The sequence below is a fragment of the Tursiops truncatus genome, chromosome 1 (assembly GCF_011762595.2).
Source record: "Tursiops truncatus isolate mTurTru1 chromosome 1, mTurTru1.mat.Y, whole genome shotgun sequence".
In the NCBI taxonomy this organism is placed as follows: Eukaryota; Metazoa; Chordata; class Mammalia; order Artiodactyla; family Delphinidae; genus Tursiops; species Tursiops truncatus.
In genome coordinates, this window is record NC_047034.1 from 165,958,941 (window position 1) to 165,979,968 (window position 21,028).

The 21,028-nt window shown below is 44.2% G+C and overlaps 1 protein-coding gene and 1 long non-coding RNA gene across 5 annotated transcripts in view; both read left to right on the top strand.

The window, feature by feature from the left end:
• Positions 1-1,643: 1,643 nt before the first annotated feature.
• LOC141276904 (uncharacterized) lies at positions 1,644-6,111 on the top strand. Its single transcript, XR_012327239.1, has 3 exons — positions 1,644-1,930; positions 5,210-5,257; positions 5,756-6,111. It is a non-coding gene; the product is annotated as an uncharacterized lncRNA (long non-coding RNA).
• A 1,837-nt stretch (positions 6,112-7,948) lies between these two features.
• LUZP1 (leucine zipper protein 1) overlaps positions 7,949-21,028 on the top strand; it is an 81,038-nt gene continuing 67,958 nt past the window's right edge. For 2 of the 4 annotated variants that reach the window (XM_073794460.1, XM_033841583.2), the window contains exon 1: positions 7,949-8,072. The gene's annotated coding sequence lies outside the window, so the exon portion shown is untranslated. The remainder of the gene's footprint in view (positions 8,073-21,028) is intronic. The other 2 variants (XM_033841591.2, XM_033841578.2) reach the window with 1 other exon arrangement.

The following is a 21,028-nucleotide window of genomic DNA, read 5'->3' on the forward strand; positions in this document are numbered from 1 at the left end:
TGCCCAGCTGAACCAGGTGGACACAGTCAGTGCTAAATGGATGTCTTTTGAGCAACTTTTCTGTGACCAACATCATGCTTTGTGAAGTGGAGGACATAACAATGAACCTAAGTTGGTCCCAGTGTTAGTTAAGTTATGCTAACTGCTGTAATAGAGGAATCCTGAGATCTCAATGCCTAAACACTAAATAGAAGTTGGTTCAATGTGGGTACCATTCAGTCAAGCGACTTGGGTGAAACCCAGGCTGACCAAGGCTCTGCTGTGTTCAGCATGTGGTTTCCCAGGTTCATGTGGTGTTGGCATCCAGTTGGCAGATGGGAGAGAAATGAGAGAGCTTTGAGAAAGCATACATAGTTCTTAACTTGGATTTGGCCTGGACACGCACACATTGTCTCTGCCCATATCCCATTGTCACATACTTAGTTGCAAGAGGTGCAGGAAAATGTAGTCTGGGCTGGCTGCTTCGCTCTGAAACAACTCTACACATGAAAGGGGAACATCTCTGGTAAATAGCTGGCATTGTTCCGGTTCACAAGGACTTAAAATTATTGAACCCTTATAAAATGGCTAAGGATACCATGCGGTGTGTATTATGCCCAAGAGGAGGGAAATGTTCTTCCTCTGTTTACAAGGAACATGAGCAAAATGAAGTATTTATATTTTAGACCAAACATATTTGTCCAACAGGGGAATGGATTATGATGCGAGAGGGAGAGTTCCTCATGACAGGAAGTATTGAAGCAGAGGCTGAATTTTCACTTGGCTGAAGGCTCTAGAAGTAGTCAGGCTAGATGCTTCCTACTAGTCCTTCTAACTTTGAGCTTCTGTGCTAGGCTCCAGAGTCATCTCCGAGTGCCTATTTTGTGTCAAGTTCCAAGTGGGGTTTGGGGGACCCAAAGACAAAGGAGACAGGGTTCTGATTCTCAGGTTACTCACTGTAATGCGTTGAAATAGGACATCTGGGTCGCAGGATAGTGGAATGGCCTGAGCTCTGGAAACAGGAGATTGGCATTTAATTCCTAGCTGTGAGACATCGGAGAAGCCACTTGGCTTCTCTGGTTCTCAGTCTCCTCATTTATAAAATAGGGACAATAGTTATCTTCATAGGTTCTGAGACTCAATGATACAATTACATTTAGAGCATTTGTAGCACAGCGCCTGGTAGGTAGTGAACACATTATTTTATTTGCAGTAATGTTTTTATGAAGGCCTTGGGTAAGTCACTTCATTTTTTCAAGCCTCAGTTTTCTCATCCGTAGGATGGAATTAACTTCCATCATGGGGCTGGAATCTTGCAGTGTTGTAGTGTCTGGGGTCTGCCTTTTCAGCTCTCAGCTTCCCGAAGCGGTAAGCGGGTCGCATCACACCCAGTGGGTAAGTACGAGAAGATTACGGACCGCAATCGGCACCTTCCCGGACAGAGGAGGAACCTGAGCGAACCAGGACGCGATTTCCTGGCTGCGCTCCCAGGAAGGACGTTTGTGCTGGGTCCCATCCCCCGGCCGGTCCTGCTCAGGAAACGTGGAGAGAAAGCCAGGAACCAGGCCTGCCGGGCCCCGCGGCCCCTCCGCGCCTCCCCCCTCTGCTGCCCCCGACTGCAGGAAGCCGGCCGGCGGGAACGCCCTGCCCGGCGGGTGGGAACGGCCCTGCCGGCTTCCCAGGCCCGCGGGGGCGCGGCGCGGCGCTGTCACTGCGGCAGGCGCGCCGCCTCCCGCGCCGCCCGCACTCCCGCTGCAGTCGGCCCATTAGCATTGCAGGAAAGTGCTGCAGTCCTGGTCCCTCCCGGGCGCCGGAGCGGAGAGACTGGGTCCCGCAGACGCCTACACCCCACCCGCCCCGGAGCCCACGCCGCGGGGGCTTGGACTGGGGAGGGAGAGGTGACCGACCCTTTCTTTTGGGAGGTGAGACGCTGAGGCCTGAGGGTTTGTAGGTGAGTGGCCCAAGGTCATGGCTAGTAAACAGCAGGGCCAGAATTCGACCCGTGGTCTGTTTGACTCTAGAGTTTGTGCCTTGAGTCTGTGGTCCTGGTCCAGGTTCTTGAGGGGCTTCAGGTTCTTGTGGAGGCCCAAGAACAGGAGGCCTGATTCTGGGGGTTACTGATGGCCTCCTAGAGGTCTGTGAAAGCCTTGATTTTGTGTACAGCATCTTGTGTGGTGCATTTTTCCTCAAAGGTGTCAGCGACCCAAAAAAGGTCTCACCATAGCTTTCCAAGGCCCATGGGTTCCCCTGTGGGGACACCAGCTTTGTCCAGGTCTGAGCCTCCTCTGCAATCTATGTGGCATCTTAACGTCTCTGCAGGGGAAGGACTTGGGGTCTCTACAGGATCCCAGCCTCTTTCGCCTGGATCTTGAGAATCTTTTTATAGAATCCTGGGGTCTGTCTCTGAATTTGAGGTCCCCATGGGGCCCTGGTATATCTTTCTGAGGTTCTGAGAATCTCACTATAAAGTCCTATGGTCCCCATGGTGTGAGTTCTAAACCTGGGCCTCAGGATGCCTATGGACCCTGAAATTGCAGGCAAGACTTTGTGGGTCTGTCTGTATACATGTATACATGGGAGATGTTGCATGGATTTCACCAGATTCTCAAAGGGGGCCCTGATCCCGCAATCTTGGAAAAACATTGCTTTTGAGCATCGCGTGTTAGACAGACCTTGCTCCCTTTCACCAATAAGAGCCAGGGAAGAACAGGAGGGAGGAGATAAAAGGCAGTGTTGTTTAGTAGAAGAATATGGGTGTGGAGTCAAGTGTTCCGGGTTAAAATCCCAGATTTCCACTCAACAGCTGTGTGACATTGAACAAATTTCTTAACATCTCTAGGACTCCAGGCCACCTCCTCTAGGAAGCCTTCCCTATGTCCTGGATTCACTTAGGTCCCCACAACACGTCCCCCAAGCTCTCATTGCACCTGGGCTGATACTTTGTGAGATTTTTTTTTTTTAATTTATTTTTGGCTGCGTTGGGTCTTCATTGCTGCGCACGGGCTTTCTCTACTTGCGATGAGTGGGGGCTACTCTTTGTTGCAGTGTGCAGGCTTCTCATTGCGGTGCCTTCTCTTGTTGCGGAGCACGAGCTCTAGGCGCCGGACTTCAGTAATTGTGGCATGCGGGCTCAGTAGTTGTGGCTCGAGGGCTTAGTTGCTTCATGGCATGTGGGATCTTCCTGGACCAGGGATTGAACCCGTGTCCCTTGCATTGGCAAGCGGATTCTTAACCACTGTGCCACCAGGGAAGTCCCACTTTGTGAGATTTAATGCAGTTAATTAATGAAGTAATTAACTGTGCTTAATATTTTCTTGTCTCTCCACCGCACCAGTCTTAAGTCCTAAGAAGGCAGGGACCTTTGCTGTCTTACACATGTTAGGCTCTCAGCCATTTGTTATGAAATAAATGAAAGAGTGAAGGAATGGAGGGACTGCCAGACACTGCACTAGGGGCAGAAAGGAAGTAGAAATGAATAAGCATTGTTCCACTCCTTGAGGAGGTCCCAGGCTAGTGGGGGGTATAATATGAGCTTGTGCAAGGAAGACTGTCTTAAATATGTTAATGGGGGGTAAACATTAATGGGGATAAACACTAATGGGGAAAGCACCAAGAGATCCAAAGATTAGTGAGAATCAGTCTCAGAAGAGTGATATAATGACTTCCCTTTGAATTATGTGTTATAACTTACAAAGTGCTTAACTTACGTAAAATATGCAGGTATGTCCTTACTCCACAGAGATGGGGAAACTGCTGCTGCGAAGAGTTCAGTGACTTGCCCGAGGCCACCCAGCAATCATGGCTGCCTAAGTACACAGCACACTCACTTTGGAATTTAGCTCTCACCCTTTAGGAATTGAGTTTTGATGTTGTGAAGGTCTTGGTTTAGATCCCAATAGATGTGAGACTTTGGGCAGTTTACTTTACCTCCTTGAGTCTTGTTTTTCTAATCTGCAAGATAGGAATAATGACCTTCATAACCTATATGATGCTTGGTTTATAGTAAAGGATCCATAAGTGTTTGTTGAATGAATGTATGAAATACATGTGTTGGTGGGTGGTCTGAAATGTGAGAGGACTTAAAATTATGCCATTTGGGGGGTGGTAGGAGAAACTGAGGGTGATTCTATCCCTTCCCACTCTTACTTTCTATGATTCCTGTGAGACTTAAGCATTGGCCTCAACCACATTGTTCTAATTTATTGTTTGGAAACCAACAAAAGTGAACCAGCACGGGCTTGGTTAGCTTTCTTATTATATACATCTTTACTGCCTTTTTTCTGATGACCAAGTAATACATCCTCTTTGTAAAAAAATTTAAATTACAGAAAGATATAATGAGGAGAAATGAAAGTGCAGGCAGGTTTAGGCACTGTAGCCGCAAGATGCTGTCAGATTGTTTACTCCTTGGGAGGTGGGGATGGGGCACAGGACAGGGAGCAAAAAAAGATTCTTCCTGTTTAAAGGTCTCTCCTACTGGCCTTGCTATGGTTCCTGGGAGTTCTGTTCAGAGTCTTGCCTCTGGCTATACCATTGAAAGTTCAAGTGCAGCTAAGGGCTGGGGAGACGTGAGAAGATGAGAATTGTCTGGGCTGGGGCTTTCCCTGGAATGCCATGAAGAATGAGGTGGAACCGGTAGAATTTTCTGTGGCTTATGAACAGTTGGTTCAGATGCCCATTGCTGATACACCTTGTAGCTGTGTCTTCATCCTCTTTCTCCCTCTTAGCATTCAGTAGAGTCTTTTTTGAAAATGCCTGCTATACACACACACACACACACACACACACACACACACACACACAAAGAAACGCAAAATAAAAAGAAGGCATCGTATTTAGTTTTCTGTATTCTCCATTTTGTAATGCATATACTAAGCATATAAATTATAATTATGGGATCCTACTACTTCTGTAATTCTGCAACTTATTCTTACTCTTTTTTTTTTTTAATTTAACAATACCCGGTAGACACCTTTTCTTGCCTATTCATGAAAATCTATTCCATTCCTTTTACCAAATGAGTTTCTTATGGTTGGAACTATTACCTCCAGTCCAGAGGCCAGCACATGAGAGGCCTTACTGGGAGGCCATGTTGGAATAGTCACAGCAGCCACCATATCCTGGCATGAACTAGATGCCAGGCTCTGAACTAAGCTCTTTCACATGTTATTTCATTTGATCCTCACAGCCCCTGAATGGAATAAATACTATTATTATTCACATTTTTCAGATGAGAAACTGAGGTGCAGAGACTTGAAAGCCCAAGGTCACACAACTGGTAAGTAATGGAGCTGAGATTTGAATCCTGATCTGTCCTGTGCCAAAGCTTTTGCTCTGAATGAATGAATAAGTGGCTGATCAGTTCATGGGTCCCAGAGAGAAGGTTCTGTCTTCAGAACCTCCCCTGTATGTCCTGGGTTCTCTCTTCCAAGTGTCTGCAATGCTTGGAATCAGCACATAGCAGGGACTCAGTAAAGGCCCTTTCTTTGCCTGCAGCAATCCTGTGGCCATGCCTTCCTTTCATGGGAAGTTGAATTTTGGAATCTCTTATTCTAGAAATAAGCTGCGATTTGTTAGGGGCTCTTGAGGACCAGCCCAGGCAATTCAGAACAGCCATTTGCCTGTCCCCCCTCGCAGGAAATTAATCAGAACCCCAAAGCCCTTTCCCTCTTCCCACTGGCCAGCACTCTGGAAACACCCAGTGCCTTGCTGCAGTTCTGCTAGAAGACTGCGGAGTCGCCAAGGGCAGTTTAACACAGATCCATCTCTCTGTAAGGAAAACGAGAGGAGAGAGGCACAAGGGAGAACCGGGTCAGCTCTGCTGCAAAGGATGAGAACTTGAAGGCGTCCCCAGCCTGGACGGGTGCTGAGTGACAGAGACACTCTGGGGTATCAGCTGTGACTCTGCAGAATCCACCTGGGGTCTAAAAACTGCAGTTTCTATTCCAATGGCCATGTTCTGCAGGGCCCCTTTCAGTGAACCTCTTCCTCTCTCAGCACCTCAGTCTTCCACTATGAAATGATTAGATGGATTATCACTAGGGATGCTATCTGGTGTTAGGAACTAGAAATAATATTGATGATAATAATAATAAGAATGAAGGGCTTCCCTGGTGGCTCAGTGGTTAAGAATCCGCCTGCCAATGTAGGGGACATGGGTTCAAGCCCTGGTCCGGGAAGTTCCCACATGCCGTGGAGCAACTAAGCCTGTGTGCCACAACTACTGAGCCTGCGCTCTAGAGCCCGTGAGCCACAACTACTGAGCCCACATGCCACGACTACTGAAGCCCATGCGCCTAGAGCCCTTGCTCCGCGGCAAGAGAAGCCACCGCAATGAGAAGCCTGCGTGCCGCAAGGAAGAGTAGCCCCTGCTCGCTGCAACTAGAGAAAGCCCGTGCCCAGCAACGAAGACCCAACACAGCCAAAAATAAATAAATAAATAAAATTAAAAAAAAAAGAATGAAAATAAGAATGACAGGTACATTGTGGAAAACTGTGCCTGGTGCTTTCCACACAGTGTCTTATATAATTTTAAACCGAACACCACAAGGACTGTATTAATATGCTCATTTTACAGATGAGGAGAATGAGGCTCAAAGAGAGCTAGTACGGGCCAGAACACGGGTATATAATCCCAGGGTTTTCTGGCATCAGAACCTGAGCTCCACAAACATGTGTGGGCTCTGACCTCAAGGAAGTAAGGAAGTGCTAAGAAACAAAGGGGAGGTCAGTTTGACACAAGTTAAAATGTGTTCATGCCCACATGAGAGTTAACACAATGCCATGGGTATTAAGAGTAGGGAGGGCTTCCCTGGTGGCGCAGTGGTTGAGAGTCTGCCTGCCGATGCAGGGGACACGGGTTCGTGCCTTGGCCCGGGAAGATCCCACATGCCGCGGAGCGGCTGGGCTCGTGAGCCATGGCCACTGAGCCTGCGCGTCCGGAGGCTGTGCTCCGCAGCGGGAGAGGCCACAACAGTGAGAGGCCCGCGTACCGCAAAAAAAAAAAAAAAAGATAAGAGTAGGGAGAGTAGGGAGAGTCAGCTTCTGGCTGGGAGAAACTAGGAAGAGTTGTAAACTGAGAAGAGACAGCAAGGGAAGAGCATGAGCAATGCGCAGATGTGGGAAAGCAGTGGGTGTGCTAGGGGAAGTTTGGATAAACTTTGTGTGTGTGTGTGTGTGTGTAAAGGTAGGAAGAGATCACACCAGGCCAGGCATTTGGCCTTTATTCCATAGGCAATAAGGAGCTTACACAAGAGATATCTCAAGAGACCAGCTATGCTGCTGCAGTCAAAGAGGAAGCAGCCCTCAGTGCATCTGGGTCTGGGCTTGTGAATGCAACCCTGTGTCAGTATGTGGGAGGGCATCTGAGGGGAGAGTGTCTAGAGCTGTGTTCTGTACCATGCTGGATCTGGGTCTTAGGCTGTCTTCAAAGGACCCCTCTCCCTTCTCTGGGCTCTAGGTACCTTGCACATAGTAGGTCCACAGGAAAATGTCATAGAATTATTGGTGGGCCCTTTGAAATCATCTGGTCATTGCCCCTTCCCATTTTAAAGAAGGCAAAAGGAGGGAACATAGATGGCAAAGGACTTATCTAGGATCACACATGGAATTAATAGCAGAGCTGGAGACTGGAACCCATGCCTCCTGAGTTCAAGCTGAGTTCCTTTTCCACACTTTGCTGAGTAATAGAAATAGTATTTTTTGAGAGATTACTCCATACTAGACCTTGGGCTAAATACCTTTACATGGATTATCTCATTTAATCCCACAATCCCCTGAGGGTGCCCCTTTTGAAAGCAGGACGTCTTGTCTTCCATTTCGATTTTCCACCGCGCGTAGCACAGGACCTGGGCACCTAGCTAATTAGGCGATAAAAACTTGGAAAAGTCCAAGTCCCGGGAAGGGGGAGAAGACAAAGGGGGAGGGACCGTCTATCAGCTCCGCCCCCACAAAGACCCCGCCTTCCAGGACGCTGACGTCACCTTCTGGCTCCGCCCCTCATTGTCAGTCTTGGGAGCCGGAGGAGGCGCCGGCCGCCGGGAGCCGAGCGCCGGAGCCCTTGGCGGGCGGGAGCGCGGGCCGTAGCCGCCGAGGTGAGGAGTCTGTGGGGAGGTGGCGGGAGCGCGGCGCGGGAGGCCGGGCGGGCGGGCGGGCGGAGAGAGGAGGGCGCCCGGAGGAGGAGGCCTGCCCCGCAAGGGGTCGGGGTACCCAGTGGTGACCGGGCAGAACCGGCGGGCGCACCCCGGCGAGGGCTGGGGGGTTGTGGAGTTGAGGTGGGGGTAGAGTTTGAGCGGAATTTCGGAGAAGGAGCTCGGAAAGGGAGATCTTTGGAGAGAGACCTTGAGAATTCTTTTGGAGTTGGAGATTTTTCCTTTGAAGGGGGAGGGAAGGTTTTGAGAGACTTCTTGGTGGGAGCGAGAACCTGAGGAGAAATGTTAGAGGCCAAGAGCTGAGCAGAGGAGAGTTTTAGGGTCGAGTTTGGGAGTTGGGGGGTGGGGAGGCGCGCGGGGCCCGGTGGGGGCGGGGAGCGGTGCGGCCGGGCGGGGGGCCGGGACGCCGGGGAGGGGGCTGCGCGGGGCCCGTGGGCACCCGGGGAGGAAGGAAGTGATCTTACAGGAAGAGCCCGGGAGCTCCCGAGGAGGAGGAGGAGAGGTGGAGAAGGAGGAGGAGGAGGGAGGTTTGGGAGCGCTCAGGCTGGCGTGCGGGCCGGGCTGCGGGGCCCGGTGGCGGGGACGCGGGATGGGCGAGGAGGGGGTCCCGCCGCGGCCGCCGCAGCTGTCCGCCCGCAGCGCCAGCCCGTGTCCCGGCCGATGCTGGTCTCGCAGCCAGACCGCTGGGCCGGGAAGGAATTCGAGGCATTCGCTTTGTTTAAGTTGCCAGTAGACAGTCCTTAGGACTAATTAATGGTGGAATCTGCTGGGGGACGCGGGCGAGCCGGGCCGGGGCCGCCCCCGCCCGCAGCCGCGGTGAACTTTCCGCAGCGCGAGCGGCCCGCCTCCCTGCGCGCCCCCACCCTTGCCCGGGCGGGGAAAGAGCCATGGCTTCCCGGAGCGCTGGAATGAAGTGCGGTTTCTGGGGCCGGTGGCCTCGGGCTGCGAGGGCTGCTGAAGGGAACCCGGCGTCCCGGAGCGGCCGGGCTGGGGGTTCGGAGCCCGCTGTAGAGCTCCCTGGGGTGCCTGCGGTTTCTGTTAATAACCTTGGAGAAGGCTCTGCGAGCCGAGAAAGACCATCTTGCTTTGGAGCATCTGTTTCTTCGTCGCGTCAGTCCCTTTCCTAACACTGCAGAGCTTGTTGTGGCTTGTTTCGGAAATGCCGAGACCAGTGCTCACACTTGAGGGTGGGAGAGGGGAAGAGAATAGGCAGCCCCCACTTCAAAAAAAAAAAAAAAAAATCCCAGCAGTGTGATCTCCGTAAAGCCCGAGAGACTGCAGATTCTCCGTCGCACCTTCACTGACTTGGATGACCTTGGGAAAGGAATTGTGCTTCTAGTGTTTAATCTGTCCATTAAGGAGAAAATACTCTCTGGACCTGCCTGCCTTTTTGGGGGTATTTTGAGAGGTGGGGTTTGTTCAGGGCGTTTTACGGACTGCTGCAGTTCTGGCCTAAGGAGTTGGACTGGTGTCAGAGCCTGGGGAATTCAGATCACCTATTAAGATTTTACTACCTAAGGTTAGGGAGGGAGGTGTTTGGATTTTAGGGGGATGTTTCCCTTCGGAGAATCTGTACGGTGTGTTCCAGACGGCTTTCTGTTACTTTGCGTGCAGCTTTGGCGGCATTCATGTGGTTGAATTGAATAACCCCCATAGAAAAAAATTCTTTTCTTGTTAGAAATAATTGTTTTGCTCAGAATTCCCCTTGGGGCAGATGAAGGTTTTGCTCAATTTACTCAGAAGAATTTTCCAGGTTTCTAAAATTAAATCACTTCTAAACATAGTAACTGAAGTTTGAAAAACTGGAAACGGTGGGATGGGAAGGGAGTTGATCTAGAGTGATGAACAAGGAGCAAATCCAGGTTCATGGTTGTCCTGTGATTACTAATAGGGATTGTGAATTAGCCTTGATTAATAGATATTTTCTTACTCTTAAATAATTTAAGACCAAGAAAGGGAACTAATATTGTTGAGTTGCCTACTCTGTGCCCAGTAATTGTGCTACATGGTATAGATCTCATATAGTCTTCACAACAATGCTGTGAGGTGGTAGTTGGCATCCCTGTTTCACAGATGAGCAAACTGAGGGTGACTTTCCTAAGTGTATGCATACAACTAGTAAGAAGTGGAGCTGGAATTCAAACCTAAGTCTGTTTCTAAGATCCACTCTGCATATTGGGTTGGGAGCCAGGAGGCCTAGTTTCCAGGCCTTTGACTCAGCCACTGGGTCACTATGGTTGCTAAAATGAGTCAATTAAGTCTGTTCCCCAATAATATTACCTTTTCTTCCAGCAATGTTATCAGTAAGCTTTTGATATATTCTAATTTTTTTGATAGAAAGACAAACATATAATAAGGCTGTGGTAGAGGTATGTTCTGTATGCTTAGGTGCTTAATTTTTTTCTTATGATGGAAGCATTTGTATTACAATAAAGAGCATAGAATTCATTTATGTAATGGAAGATGACGGATAGCTAATGGTCCTTCTGCTGTAGAGGGCATCATTAAGGAGACATTCATAATCAGAAATGGAACCATTTTTCATGGAACATGGCTTTTTGGGACAGTGTTAGTTTATGAGTAGAGCACACACATTTCATACAGGTAGGACCCAAGTAGTCAAGCTGAAAGATTTGGTATAAACTTTGATGCACATGATAGATGCTCAGTAAATATTGCTGGATGAATGAATGCATGCATTCTCTTTAAAAAAATCAGCTTTATTGAGGTATAATTTACATACGATAAGATTCACCAACCTGAAGTGTACAGTTTAATGAGGTTTGACAAATGCATACAGTTATGTGATCACAACTGCCCTCATTTGTTTAAACTGTGTGTTATCTCTTAGGTGTTGGTTAGCAGAGTGATCGTTGGGAATGCTGTGAAGTTTCTATGTTCAGAATCAATACTGGTGAGATCAGAGTGAATACTAGAGAGTCAGTGTGCCAACTTTGTAGGAAACAGGGAAACCTTAGGTATCTAATGGTGAGGTGCATGAGAAGAGTAAGAGAGGTAGAGATGAGGACACTTGTCAGATCAGCAGAAAGATAAATTCGTGAGGAACCGGGTTTTCATTACTTTTTAGGATAGGGGATACACTGTGGGGAAAATAAAAAATTACCCAAAGATTTATTAACACCTTGAATTTCTACTTTTGTTTCTTTTTTGAAATATTATCTCTTGTAATATAAAACTTAACATCTTTGGGGCTTCCCTGGTGGCGCAGTGGTTGAGAGTCCGCCTAACGAGGCAGGGGACATGGGTTCGTGCCCCGGTCCGGGAGGATCCCAGATGCCGCGGAGCGGCTGGGCCCGTGAGCCATGGCCGCTGAGCATGCGCGTCTGGAGCCTGTGCTCCGCAACGGGAGAGGCCACAACAGTGAGAGGCCCGCATACCGAAAAAAAACAAAAAAAAACTTAACATCTTTGGCTATACTTAAGAAGTGCTTTACACAATATGGTTGTTCAAATAATTCTTAAGGGTGGGGATGCTATAAAATGGTTAAAGGCTTTGCCCTTCCACCTATGACAGAATATCCTTAGTGTTAATCTCTAACTTGTTTTAGCTAATATTCCACAAAGGGAATACATTAGGTAGGAATTGTGTCTTGCTGGGAAAACATAGATTATTTTTTCCTTCTCATAATTTCTGAAGTCACTGAACCTATCCCAGTCTGCTTCAGCTCAAGTCCCTGTCTTAGAAAATGCTTGAAACTACTGTATCTGACCTGCTAGAAGAAGCCCTAGTTTTATCTTTGACTCCTTGTTTTTCTTTTCTTTTCTTTTTTTTTTTCTTTTTTTTTTCGCCGTGCCACGCGGCATGCAGGATCTTAGTTCCCCCATCAGGGACCAAAACCTGTGCCCCCTGCAATAGAAGCTCAGAGTCTTAACCACTGGACTGCCAGGGAAGTCCCTTTCTCGTTTTTCTTTATTCATTCTATTTTTATTGTTGACTCTTAGATAATCCTCTTCTCCCACTTATGAATCTTGAGAATGGAAACTCATCAACCATTGGCCCTCCATATACCATTAGGAAATGATAATTAAATTAAAATACCAGTCTACCAATTCAACATTTTGGGTGGTGATAGAGAGAAAATAACAACTATGAGGTAGTCATTATCCTCTTTATACATGAGGGAGCTGGGCTCAGAGCAGTTACTGTTGGAGCTGTGAGGGGCAGACCATTGGTTTCAGCTCAGATGTGATTGATGCTCAAGTTTAGGATCTTTGTGTTTCATTACACTGCTGTATTGGAGTTGGGGTGGCAAGGGAAGAGCTTGAAAATGCCATATTAAAATATAAGCTAAAAGATAACGAGCATGGCTCACCTTTTTAGGCATTGCTGTTTTCATCTATTCCTTTTTTAATTTCTAGAGATACCGTCTCACATTCAAAGGAATTTATAGCTCATCCTTTATTGTATAACTCCCTTTCTAGACCCAGCATTTATTCTTTATAAACATGGTACTTTATATTCACTGGCTGCTTGACTTATTTTATGAAAAATCTCCTCCTGTTATATGGATCTGAAAGCTTCCACCAGGTTAATATGTCAATCAAGTCCTTCCATATTTGCATGTGCTCCTCTGTTCCCATTTTATCTGGACAGACTAATATTTTTAAAACATATGTTACTAAAAACTTGCAAAAAATTTAAAAAATTATTACAACTTTTAATTGAAGTATATAATATTTATATGTAGAAAAGTACACATAAGTGTACAACTTGATGATTTTTTTCACAAACTGAATATACGCATGTAACCAGCACCCAGATCAAGAAACAGCATTGCCAGGACCTAGAAGCCCCTGTTGAGTTCCCTTCGGGTTCTCACTGCCTTTCCACCCACCCAGGGTAATCACCATCCTGACTTCTAACAGCATAGATCAGTTTTTGTACTTCTGTAAAAATGTTTGTAAAACATTTTTTCAAAAGTACAAAACATTGTAAAAACAATGTTTTTACAAACAGTTTTTGTACTTTTGTAAAAATCGAATCATACAGTATATACTCTTGGGTCTGGCTCCTTTTATTCAACAGTATGTGAGTACGCAGAAACTTTTAATGGTTTTCTTTGGGGCTTGGAATAAAATTAAAACTCTATCTTGGCCTATAATGCCTTGTATAACCTGGCCTGTATGTACCAATGTCATCTTATGTTAGTTTCACGGTCCATTATGCTTCATTCACCCTACCTGCTTATTTATTTTTAAACACAAGTCCTTTCCTACCTCAGGGCCTTTGTACATGTGGCGCTCTCTTTCTTGAATACTCTCTCCCCTGCTCTTTGGCTTCCTCCTTCAAGCTTCAGCTTATGATTCAGAGATACTTTCCCTCATCACTTTTTTTTAAAAAAATAAATTTATTTATTTATTTTTGGCTGCATTGGGTCTTCGTTGCTGAGCGTAGGCTTTCTCTAGTTGCTACTCTTTGTTGTGGTGCATGGGCTTCTCATTGCGGTGGCTTCTCTTGTTGTGGAGCATGGGCTCTGGGCACACAGGCTTAAGTAGTTGTGGCACGCGGGCTCAGTAGTTGTGGTGCACGGGCTTAGTTGCTCTAGCGGCATGTGGGATCTTCCCAGACCAGGGATCGAACCCGTGTCCCCTGCATTGGCAGGCTGATTCTTAACCACTGCGCCACCAGGGAAGTCCCTTTCCCTCATCATTTTATCTAGCTAATCCTTTCCTCTTATTCCCTATTACTGGCATCTGTTAACTCCCTTTATAACCCCTATTACAATTATAATGATATATCTGCTTGCCTGATTATTATCTGTCTTCCCAACTAGACTTCATGGGAACAGGGAACTCATCTGCTTTGTTCACCGGTGTGTACCTAGTACCTAACACAGTGAGTGACATGTAGTAGGTATTTAATAAATATTTACCGACCACATTCCCAATTCAGCACCTTTATTTCCATTATCTTCTGTCCTTTTCTTCTCTTATGCTATTTAATTATTTCATTTTTTCCATCCTTCAAGACTCAGCTCAATTCCCCATCTTTGAAGTCTGTCCTGACTTTGCAATAGTAAGTCTCTCTTCTCTAAAATTTTGTGACATTTATTGCCGGTACGCCTCATGTTCTTGGGTAAGTCACACTAGCATGTATCTTATGTGCTTAGTTGGGTCAGAAGCTTCTCACTTTCTCAAAAATTTTGCGGCTTGTTACGCTAGTGCCCCTCATGTTCTTGATTAACTTTATTAACTTGTATCTTAATTACCTAATTTTATCAGAAGCTTTTGGATTAGAAGCTAAGTTTGTCTTGGCTGGTACTCCCCTCAGTTACTTTCACTGAACTTTGCACATAGTAGGCTCTCGGTACAGTTTTAGATGATTGATCATAATGATGCTTATGTAAGTAATAATTTAATTTCTCAGGCTTATTAACATTTTAATTAGAATTCTGCTTAGTGTTTTCTCTAATCAAAAGACTGAGAGTGCCCCAACTGCTTCAGATGCTTAGGGTGTGAAAGTACAGGAGTCTAGACCTGCTGCAGATACTTCTGGAATCTGTCACTGGAAAAGAACTATGCACAGTTTCTTCTTGGAATGACGCTTAATCAAATGTTTGTCTAATGCTCTCAGATTGGAGCTATTAACTGAAATGAGATACTAGGTACTACCTCATTTGAATTACTCTGTTGAGTAACATTTTATTTTGATATCAACAATGAAAAATTTAAGCCAGTTAAATCTGCTTCAAGCTACCTTCTCTGACTTGCCAATAAGCTCTCTCAGTAGTTATTTTTTCTCTTTTATTAATGGTAGAAGAATGTATGTACTAATTTCGTATGTACTTACTTTGAGCCAATTTAAGTGCAAATTTGAATTAGTAGTAACTGGGTGGTTTAACTTAATATACATGTAACACAATTGAGTGATAAATGTAAAACCATTTTTTAAGAGATGCGTACTGTGTATTTTAAGTTTCTTTTTTTTGGCCATGTGGATTGTGGGATCTTAGTTCCCCGACCAGGGATCACACCCGCGTCCCCTGCATTGGAAGGCGGATTCTTTACCACTGGACCACCAGGGAAGTTTCATGACTGCTTTTTAAAAACAAATATTAGAAGTTTACAAAATGAGTAGTTGTATATTTATTTTAGTGAGATTTCCAAACTGAAATATTTGGTATACTACTTTTGAACTTGTCTGTAGAGCGTATTTCATGTTCTTAATCCTGATAAGTGTTCATTTGGGGGGAGTTATATTTAACTTTTGGAGATAAGTCTGTGAATGAAGTGAATAATCAACATTGTTTTTGGTCATAAATGAGATGTAATTCTAAAAGGTGGAGACTAGGATTTTTTTGTGTATGAGGCTTGTCTTTGAGACTCTTACAAATGGAGTTTCAAAAAGGTTTTGAGCCTTGGTGGCATTGTTGAAAGTGAGTCTTGCTTCCCAAGATGACTTGAATAACAGCACTCATTTTGAACCTCTATAAATAAAAATAATTGCTTGACTATAACTTGTTTAACTTGAATTATGATTGAATTGAAATTCTCTCTAATAAAGCATTATCTTGTATTAATATCAACATAGTTTTATTTGTAGCCTTTTAAAAATTCGTCCTTTTTTTTTGTCTAAAAAAGAAAGTTTTTAAAAAGGGGGAGAAAGGAACATTTTTAGTTTGCTGAGAGGCACATCTGTATGGGAACAGATTTGAAGTTAATTACAGTTAAAAGGTATTTTCCTTTCCCACTTACCAAGGCATTATTTGTATAGGTTTTCTGCAGAGGCTAAGGAGTTTAGATAGAAAAATGACAGTATTTTCCTGTTTCTAAGTGTAAAATCTCTGCTTTTATCCAGTTTCAAGCATTTAACTGGAAAAGTTAAATGCCAGACAAGGTAGTAGAAGTAATTTTTTGGCTCTTTAAATCCTGAAACAGCTTTATCATAAATGTGCTGTCTTTCTTATTACCTGGGGTAATTTATCTGGTTTAGGCCATCTGAGTGATTTATATCTAACATCAGTGAATAAACAGCTCATTTAAGTCTTATATCAGTTCTTGAAAATTCTTCTAAGGATTCTTTCTTATTGAAGACTAATAATAAAACCTAACATTTATTGACTACGTGCCAGCCACTGTACTTAAGTGCTTTTTATGTCTTTATTTAATCTTTCTCTTAACAACCTTTTGGGGTAGATACTGTTAATTATCCCCATTTAACAGATGAAAAATCCTTAAGATATGAGCTCAGTTTGCCCACAGTCAACACAATTGGTGAATGCCAAGCTAGGACTTGACTCTGAGCTTGTTCTTGAAAATTACATTGCTCGAACCAGAACACAAAATGATTTTATGAACTGTGTGCATTTAAGGTCATTATTCCTTGAGTAAATGAGGTCAACATTGGCTTATGTTTCTTAGCATAGAAAGAATACCATTTTTAGGTCATGATAAATTTAAAGATATAGTAAATGTCTTTAAAATGAAATACTGTTACAGAATACACAGAAGCTGGTTGAGCATAGAAGATATTACAAATGTATTTATGCTGTTTGTGTAACAAAGTAATGGTCCCTGGTAGGTTTATATCAGGAATACCAGTTTTAATGCATTTTGCCACAGCTGTACTGGAGTGCAATATGAGATAGTCTTAATATAATTTGATAATATTATATACTTCCCAACATAAGCTAAATTTTTTTTTGGTAGGAACCTTGAGGACTGGCGATTATGTTAGACTTTTGTTTTAAGACTAGATCCCAAGACAGTTTGAAAGAGACTAGCAGGATCTTAAAGTAGCATGATGGAAAACTAGGTGGGTGGGTAGTGAGGCAGTTAATGGAACAGGGAGAAATAATAAGGTAACTGAGGGATAAAATTTCAGATCATAAAGAGAGGCAAGAGGAGTGGGATTTGAGCAGAAATATTAGAAGGTAGTGGTTGTTCACTAAATAGGTACAATCCACAGGGATGCAGAGAATCTTTAGGGAAGAGGAGTGGAGAGGAGACAAACACAGATTTTAGTTACATTTTTGGTCAGTTTCGCATCAAATTTAAAAGCCAGGAATTTGGGGACTTCCCTGGTGGCCCAGTGGTTAAGAATCCGCCTGCTAGTGTAGGGGACACAGGTTTGATCCCTGGTGGGGGAAGATCCCACATGCCGTGGGGCGACTAAGCCCATGCACCACAACTACTGAGCCTGCACTCTAGAGCCTGCAAGCCACAACTACTGAGCCCACGTGCCACAACTACTGAAGCCCGCGTGCCCTAGAGCCTGTGTGCCGCAACTACTGAGGCTGCGCGTCTGGAGCCTGTGCTCCGCAACGGGAGAGGCTGCGATGGTGAGAGGCCCGTGCACCGCAGTGAAGAGTGGCCCCCGCTTGCCGCAACTGGAGAAAGCCCTCGCACAGAAACGAAGACCCAACACAGCAAAAATAAATAAATTAATTAATAAACACCTACCCCCAACATCTTCTAAAAAACAAAGCAGGAATTTTGTTAATTTTTTTCAGTTTACAGTACTTGTTATATATTTGATCCAGGCCTAATTAATGTGGAGAAAAGAAAAAGGCAAAAGAAGTGCAGTATATAGCCCTTGTTCTTAAAGAATTTAAAATTCTCAATGGGGAGACAGTACCTAGTTTTTAAATAGTTCCATAACAGTCTTGGGCCATATATAAATGCCAAAATGGGGGATGTAGACTTGTGGTTCCAGAGCTTGGGTTTCATAAAACCAGTCATATTTCAAAAGAGGTTTTTGTTTTCCAAGTAAGGACATGAAAACGAAAAACAGTCTTTTCATCTAATACCACCATTTTGTAAAAGATGGAACATTTTATTTATTTTTATTTTTTTTAAATTGGGGTATATTTGTTTCACAATGATGTGTTAGTTTCTACCATACAGCAAAGTGGAGTTCCCTGTGGTATACAGCAGGTTCTCAAGAGCTATCTATTTTATACATATTAATTAGTGTATATATGTCAATCCTAATCTCCCAGTTCATCCCACCCCCCCTTTCCCCCTTTGGTGTCCATACGTTTGTTCTCTACGTCTTTGTCTCTATTTCTGCCTTGCAACAGGTTCACGTGTACCATTTTTCTAGATTCCACATATATGTGTTAACATACAATGCTTGTTTTTCTCTTTCTGACTTACTTCGCTCTGTATGACAGTCTCTAGGTCCATCCATGTCTCTACAAATGACCCAGTTTCATTCCTTTTTATGGCTGAGTAATATTCCATTGTTTATATGTACCACATCTTCTTTATCCATTCGCCTGTTGATGAACACCTAGGTTGCTTCTGTGACCTGGCTGTTGTAAATAGTGCTACAATGAACATTGGGGTGCATGTGTCTTTTTGAATTATGGTTTTCTCAGGGTATATGCCCAGCAGTGGGATTGCTGAGTCATATGGTAATTCTATTTTTAGTTTTTTTTTTTTTTTTTTTGCGGTACGCGGGCCTCTCACTGTTGTGGCCTCTCCCGTTGCGGAGCACAGGCTCCGGACGCGCAGGCTCAGCAGCCATGGCTCACGGGCCCAGCCGCTCCGCGGCATGTGGGATCTTCCCGGTCCGGGGCACGAACCCGTGTCCCCTGCATCGGCAGGCGGACTCTCAACCACTGCACCACCAAGGAAGCCCCTTAAGTTTTTTTTTGTGTGTGTGAAAATGCCATTGAATCTATGGTACAATGGTGACTGCTCTAGGAGGTCTGTTGTTATGCTGTTAATTTATGTCAAAATGACAGATCATAGTTTACTGAGATTAGTCTGGGCTGAAGTGACCTGTGAGGGCTTCATGGAGGCAGTTAGACTAGAGTTTACAGTGATGGATGGATAGGATTTGAATAGGTGGAAAGGAAGGGGATAGTTTTCCAGGCCTGGGCAGAGCAAGAGAAAAGATACTGAGATTGGAACAAACTTGTATTATTGATTGGACCTGAGAATACTTGTCTGATCCTATAATAGAGTTAGATTATGGACTAGGAGGAGATAAGATCAGTGAGGTAATGCTCAGTCAGATTATGAACAGTCTTGAAAGTTATACAGAGGAATTTGGACTTGATCTTGCCAACATTTGGGAATCATTGAAGGATTATAAATAGGGACATAACTTGATAAACTTGGAACTTGTAGAGTGATTAATCAGGAGATATTATGTAGATTATTAGAAAGGAGGCCAGTTAAGAATTGTCATAGAGGGGGCTTCCTTGGTGGTGCAGTGGTTAAGAATCCTCCTGCCAATGCAGTGGACATGAGTTCGAGCCCTGGTCCGGGAAGATAACACATGCCGCAGAGCAGCTAAGCCCGTGCGCCACAACTACAGAGCCTGTGCTCTAGAGCGTGTGAGCCACAACTACTGGGCCCGCGTGCTGCAACTACTGAAGCCTGCGCGCCTAGAGCCTGTGCTCCGCAGCAAGAGAAGCCACCACAGTGAGAAGCCTGCACACCACGACGAAGCATAGCCCCCGCTTGCTGCAACTAGAGAAAGCCCACATGTAGCAATGAAAGACCCAATGCAGCCAAAAAAAAAAAAAAAAGAATTGTAGAAATTCAGGTGTGAACACTATTGAGACCTGAATTTAGGGAGTAAAAAAAAAAAAAAAAAAAAGAGGATATGTTGGAGAGAAGATTTGAAGAAGGAAGAGATAGGACTTGATGATGTAGAGAAAGAAAGAAATGATAACTCTAAGATTATAGGAGTGGTAAAACTGAGGAGCATTTGTGATGTTAGTTAACTGAAGTTGGGAAAAGGAGAAAGACATAGGCTTTTGCCTTGAATTCTCTGCTAACTACTTTACATCCATGTGTTTTTACAATTCCATTTATTTGAGATATGTTGAGAGTCTCTAATGTTGCCCTGGGATTGAATTGGAAGTTAAAAGATTTCCTCTATTTTGGAAGTAGTGCTTATTTGGAAAAAAAAAAAAGTATGTTTCAAACCACTAAGTTCTTAGTTATGGAAATTATACCCCAATAAAAAACATCATCATTAGTTAGATTATCAAGTGCAACAGAATTTTTGGAACGCTTTTTTTACTTTAGGTTTTTTAAAACAGAATTTGTCCTATGTAAATTAACAGCAGTGTAGCAATAAACTGGTTCACCTTGGATGGCTTAGTTTATAATATTAGTTAAAATAGTCTTTGAATTTCTGTTACTGCAGCATGTTTTAGTAGAATATATTACCTGCCATTTCTTTAGCATCTGCTCTGTATCACATACCTGATGTCTGTTAACTCTTTAATCTTGACAACTACTTCATGAAATACGTACTATTATTCCTACTTTATAGATGAGGAAATTGAAGCTCATAGGGGCTTAAGAAATATCCCTGGGGGACTGGTAGAGTTAGGACTCTAGAGTACCATGACACAAAACTTGTGTTCTTTATACTACTCTGTGTTTGGGTTAGACCTCGTAAGAATAGGAATGAAGTGTGGGTCAGTTGAGATAATTGATTAGGCAGTAATTCAAATCAGTGAAGTGCTACCCAAATTTAACTGGTGTTATCTATCCTTTTCCATCCTGTCTGGGTAGGTGGGGGTGGGGTGGAGTCAGCTTAAAAGACCAAATAGGATCTGTAGCCCTAGTTCTAGTCAATTACATTCACTTATGTTTTGGATAATGTCTCTCTTATGCTTTTGTAGAGCGCTCAACAAATCCTTATTAAAAACAAATGTTTGATTCAGAAAACAAAAAAATCCCCAATTTTGACACAGTTCAGCTAATTGCTAATCTTGGCAAATGAAATTAAAGGAGGTTTCAGGGTCCAGCTTCTGGGAAAGTGGGACTGAAGATCATTCTACTTGAAACTGTAGTTAGTACTGGAGACTCACTGTCAATGATACTTAGCAATTTTTTGTTCTGTTCCTCTCTCTTCATTCGTCTATCATCTGCAGCCATAAAATTCTTTAGCTTACTCTTCATGTTTGC